This window comes from Gasterosteus aculeatus, chromosome 9 (genome assembly GCF_964276395.1).
Source record: "Gasterosteus aculeatus chromosome 9, fGasAcu3.hap1.1, whole genome shotgun sequence".
NCBI lineage: Eukaryota > Metazoa > Chordata > Actinopteri > Perciformes > Gasterosteidae > Gasterosteus > Gasterosteus aculeatus.
The window spans coordinates 15,382,274-15,388,585 of NC_135696.1; positions in this window are offsets into that span (position 1 = coordinate 15,382,274).

The following is a 6,312-nucleotide window of genomic DNA, read 5'->3' on the forward strand; positions in this document are numbered from 1 at the left end:
CTCTTATTCATTTGTACTGGTTTATTAAAACTGGACTTGTGATTCAAAAGGAATGTTTTTTTTAACCCTTTCACCTACATAGCTAAGGACTGAAGACAAAGTCCTTAGTGTAGAATTTTACGCCATGTAAGAAGTTCACTTCTTGTCTTTAATCTTGACCTCCCTTGAAACCAAAAGGGTTGAGATGGAATGTGTCAGGATGACACTGCACTTAACTCTCATCTTCTTCTCGGTGCCCGCATCACAACCCACTTTAAATGGCCATGGTGTAGAATCCCGTTGGATCCATCAGCAGAAATGCAATGCCATTTTCATAACTATGCAACGCTACTTAGAGGGCCGCGCCACTCTGCAGAAGTGCCCTCTCGGATGCCCCTACGGTAGATAAACATGCTGAAGTGCCCTCTGTGGTGCCCTTCCGTATAATAGACGAAGAAGGGCTCTCTAGGGTACCCTCCAAGTGGAAAAAGCGAGATGCGGTCCACAAATGGCGGAAACGTGATTCGGCGGCTCGCGTTACCACAGTCTTTAAAAAGGGAGACGTGAGCTATTCAGCTGGATGCAATCTCCAATCACACACCGGAATCAGAACCTTTTTTATTTTACCCACATGGAGTTTGACTCTGTTTTTCTTTGCATTTGTGATGACTTACTTAGAGAGAGAGAAACAGCAACAAGGACAACATGGCTGGACAAATAAATGGATGCCGACAAATCCTACACACGCTAAAGAAAGTGAGATATATTATATCCATAGACCATATTCAATGACGTCTTAATCTTTTGATGATCTGTTCGACACGACATTGGGGGACGTTCCTCGTAATGAGGTCTTACCAGTCACATGACCCAATCCTGACCAGAATACAATCGATCGTGTTCACAGCTAAAAGTCCCGATTCGCTCGGCCTGCCTGTGAGCTTTTATCACAACCCGCATCAGAGAAACATCACGGCACTGCAGAGGTTCAGCACTCGACAATCTACCAGTCATCTTGGACCGCCGCTGTGCAGGATGGCAACTAAATGTCAGCGGTTAGAGCACAACACACAGATTCTAACAGCCTCGCTGCAGACTCAACACACCTGAGGGCCCTCCACTTTATTAGATGAGCTCAAACCAACGACGCCTCTTATTAGCTTCCGATGATGTTTACAGAATGAGGGATGTTGATTTTGTTCCCCATCACTTACATACATTACATGTAAAAAAAAGAAAATCTCTCCTTGACCACCACAAACAGTGGGAACGATTACAGCATGCAAAACATGTTTCAATCTCGATGTGAGCATTTAGTGTTTTAAGACAAATTCATCAAAATATCTTTAATAAAAAAGGTTTGGACAGAAAGCTTCACTTCTTTGCCACAACAAACCGTCATTACTGATTCTACCAGCAGCAGCACAAAACATGATCATTTATGTAAGTGCTCGTTTGTCAGGGAGGTGTGTTTCTGTGTGTGTGTGTGTGTGTGTGTGTGTGCGCGCGCGCGCAGGCTGCATATCGGTGAGCGCTCGTGTTTGTGTGTAAATCACGTCTAACCATATGCCGCCTTCCTCCGCAGCACTCTCGCAGCTGAAATTGATCGTCACCCGTCTCCTGCTCAAAACGGCGTGGGCAGATAGAGAGCAAGGTCACCGCCAAGGACTTGCCACAATCAGTGATGGGCTGCGGGAGGGGATGGGTGGAGGGGTGGGGAGGAGGGACGGGGGGCTTATGTGTCACGGCACAGCTGTTACGCTACACACTCTGAGTCACAAGCACATCTTTGTTGCTGCAAAGCGTCACCTTCATTACCTCAATGCCAGCCTGTCTCACCCCCCCACCCTCCCCAGCCTGGAAGAGTTCTGCACTGGATGCCTGAATCTGAGCCTCTCAGCCGCTCGCCCTGCTCGTAGCTGGACTGAAGTCGTACTTTTGCGTATCCGTGTTTTATTTCCTGTGTGTTGCGGCCCGGCGGTTGAGACGCAAGGGAGGTTTTGCCTGGTGATTGACGGCGTGGCCCGCCGGGGGGCAGTTGTTGTGCCGTGTGCTTGTCATGCTGAACGCAGCCCTGAGCAGGTGGAGGGACGGTTGCATGTCTGGGCAATCTGGAAGGACCGCCTCAGCTGCCGATGCAAAGATTAGCGATGGGGATGCAGCTGCTGCTGCTGCTGCTGGGCAGCCTGTTGAGTTGCATGCAACTACCTCGTTGTAGATATGTCTGCAGGAGCTGTAGTTTCTGAGCGAGGTGCAAAAATGCAATGTTTAGTGTGTCGGGATGACGGCAAAACATCAGATTTGCTTCACTAATTCACACTATGTGTTGTCGGGCCACTACGAGCGGTAAACATGTGAATCGTGCTTTGTGATGTAAAATCTTAATACACAAAATGCTGTCAGATGAATATTTACCCCACAAAATATATATATAGAATTGTAAAAGTAGGGATAAATGGTAATACACCATACACCAAGTACAGCTAGTTAACAATGAATACAATAACATATTGGTGCTTTCTCTTTCTTTCTCCATTAAGTTTCTCTTTAACGGAAACATGGATAAAATATATTTAGCTGACAAGATTAGTGACACTATGCTGCAGTTAAAAAACATGTAATGAACTCATACTGCACTCTAAACATGCATGACACGTGTTTAATTAACATACCTTACACTACACTTAAAAAGGTAGTTAAGATCAGCTCCAACATCCCATTAATGTAGCAGTGATACATTAATGTGACATCATTTAGAACCTTTAGTGAACCAGTAACCCCGATTTGATCGCACTGGTCTCAAACACAAGGGGAGAGGGGGGGTGGTGGTGGGGGGTTCTGGAGTGTTTGCTGCTGGGACATTTGGTTGACAGGTGAGAGCAAAACCAGAGGCCAACTGTAGGAGGAAAATGAATCAGGATGTTGTTTAGACGCTGTGGAGGCGAGTGAGGCTGCTGCAGGCAGATGTGACAGTCACAAGTGTCGAGTCCCAGCTGTCTGCACACGGCTCATTGTAGAACAACTACTGCCTGTGCAAAGCAGTCCAACAGTTTTTCCGTCACCCTATTTGTTTTACTTTTGTATGTCCCTAAAAAATAGAATAATAATGTAATAAATAATGACTACTAAAATAAGGCAAGGTGCAGAGGATCAATGAAAGAACAAACGTCACGGTGGAATTAGTAAAACGCAAAGGGAAACTGCAACACAAGGAGGACCAGATGCATTGTGGGTCATCGTGCTTCACCACCAGGGGTCATCATCTGCTCCGTGCCGAACACGCCGGCCCTGATCAGCGTGGGACAATTTCATAATGTTTTGTAAAATGTCCATTCTACATGTCTATTTACAAAGTAAACCCATTGTTCGATAGTCGTCGGATGGCCCCCCCACCGCAGAAAGGGAGGTGTTGTGAAGTCCTGCCACTGCTTATGAGCGCAAAACGTGAGATAGTCGGGAAACAGACCCCGATTTTGTGTGTTAATGTGACATTAACTATCTTCCAGTTACTCTCCCTCTCTTTTTTTTAAGAGCCCTGCCCCCCCCACCCCCCCACACCAGCCTGCCCGAGACCCCCTGCTGTGGCTTAAACAATTAGGCTACGTGAGAGCCACACTAACGACTCTCCCTTGTCTTTTAAGATAACTGCAGGAGGAGGGGCAGCAGCGGGGGGACGCCTTGTTAGGGGGGAGGGGGGACGGATCCTGCGGTCAGTCGCTTGTGTATTGGCCCAGGCAGAGGATACCTTGTTATTGCCCTACAGGCCGTTTGTATGTGTGTGTGTGTGTGTGTGTGTTTGGATTGCCCCAGGTGAGATGTGTGCTCACACCGTTGGTGCTTGTGAGAAGTGCTGGTTTTCTCAGCTTCACGACGGGGCCGCTCTGCTCCGTCGCGCCTCAGATGTCACCCCTGTACTCTGTCCCACCAATGTAAATAAGGCCATAAATTGTCCCTCTCATCACTAATCAGCCTCCGCTTATTTGCGTCTCCACCTTATTTAGGGGCAAATTACTCTCAGCAGATATAAGAACCTATTCAGGCTCGTTCACAGTGATGTGGGAAAATAAATAATAACAAGTGTAAGTGTTTGCAAGTGTTTTCAATCCACATGGAACGTATTTACAAATGACAAAACAATAGAAAACCTGCCACTTGTCGCCACTACTAAAATTAGATAAATAGTTTAAAACTATTTTGGTGGTGAAAATGAATTAATGTATATGTCCTTATGGACGTGCCCTGAAGGTAATATCAAGCAACTAAGAACTATCATCTATTCAAATTTAGAAGAAGCTAATTCATTTATTAATTCAATAAATTCATCTAAAAATGTTCATGTCTATTGGGACCCCAGGTTTGCAAAAACAATAGTTCAGCTCTACAATGTCTTCCGCATCAGGGTGCAGCTATGTGGCAATCGAACCTCAAACTGTGAGTTTTTCATCATTCGGTAGACTTTCTGAACTTAGCGGACTAATTTCACTTTGGGACCAGCTCCACCACCCTGCTCCATAATGTCCACTCATGATTTACCACGTTTTGTAATGAAAGAACAACACAGCGCTTGCAGGGAGGAGGGCTATAAACCACCCAGTGGCTTACAGTGACACACAGATCTTAGGACAGGAGGCCTGGAGCTTTGACCCGAGGAGCCCGTGGTGGGTCCTGCCTCGGCTTTATTTGCATAAATCAACAAGAGCAGCGAGCTCACTAAGAAAAAAACCCGTCCCTAATGCTCATTATCATTAAGTGTGAAATCAGTCAAGTGACAAGTGTGCCTGGATTTTGATGACCCCCGGGGTCAGCGCGAGGCCAGGGCTCTGTTTACCGGCGAGGTGACAGGCACACGCCCCCCACCCCCCGACCCTTTGAAATGAGACACGGCGAGATAATCTGTGATTTACAAGTTACAGTAGCTTACAGAGCGCTTCTCCCTCTTGTTCAGGGGAGGAGAAGCACGCACATGTAGGACGTCTCATGTTGAGCACGTTTCTTCTTTCTTCTGGTCAGAGGGAGCGAGGCCGGGGAGATGGAAGGAGGCCCACACGCGTCCAAAGAGCCACCGGGAGGAACCCCCCCCCCCGCGCGCGGCATCGATTGGACGCCAGGTTGGTGCACTGGTGGGTTTTCTGCCTTTTCATTGATGACCGGCTCAGCTGCTCCGTCCGCTGTACCGACTCTTTATTTCTTCATTTGAATAATACAAAAGTAATATTTTTTGTCCGACACACGACGGTAGGACGTTTGATAAATGCTGTATTCGGGGCAGGCGCGCTCAACACGTCAGAAACTTTCTAATATTTGTTATCCGAAAGCTTAAAAATCCTTTCGTTTCCTCTTTGAATCTAGACTCCTTTGTTATCCGTTGAAGAAGGTCAGCAGCTTGAATCCCCCCAATTTGACTCAACGGCGTGATGTGGTGTAGAAACACTGGCAGGCCGACATCCTGCTGCACCTGAACAACAACTGAGTCATATGAAGAAATAAGACGCACTATTTTGTCTTTAACAGGATTGCAGTAGCAGCGAAAGTGACTCCTCCTTCCTCTCTCGGCCTCTTCCCCTCCCCCATTTTGTGTAAAAACAAATCTCCTTCTCTGCCCGGAGCCTGAAACTATTGAGTCAACAAATGCCACTGCGGCTAGGCAGAAAGAGGAGGGGGTTGGGGGGGGGGGAGGTCTCCTTTAAGCCTGAGCTGGAGCTAAAGGGAGATTATTTCTCAGTCCCGCCTCTTAGTGAAGTAAAGAGTAACTAAATAGTAAAGCGAATGTGAGTGCCGTTAACTATTTAGCATTGTGATGAAACTACAACAACATACTAATTACTTACATTTTGTGGAGTTTTTCATTAAAGACTTGCCTAAATTGCGTTGAAGACACAATTTTGGACCTTTATTGTATCTTTAAAAAGATACAAAGGTTATTGCTCTGCTGAACTTCAGGGTTACAGCTTTGAAGGAGAGAACGACAGCAGGACTGTTTGTGCGTTTCTACTCGTGTCGTTCCAATAACCTTTTCAGGTCTTCTAAATCTTTTTTTTTGTTTTAAGTCCCTTACTCACACTGCTGTCTCTCTCTCTATCTCAGCCCACGTGGCCGGTGTCAACAGGAGTCTCGAATCTCGTTGTGCGCGTGAAGCAAAGTACGCCGCCTGCGTGCGCGCCGTCCTACGCTCTAAAAACCAGCCGGCACCGATGGAGGAGTGCCGAAATAAGACACAGCCGTTGGAAATAAGTGCATTGCTCAACTGGTTGGACTGCAAACACCGGGCCCCCACCCACCCCCCCCCTCCTGCTTTTGCTGATTGTTGCTGTAAAAGGCTCCAAAACGAGAGCC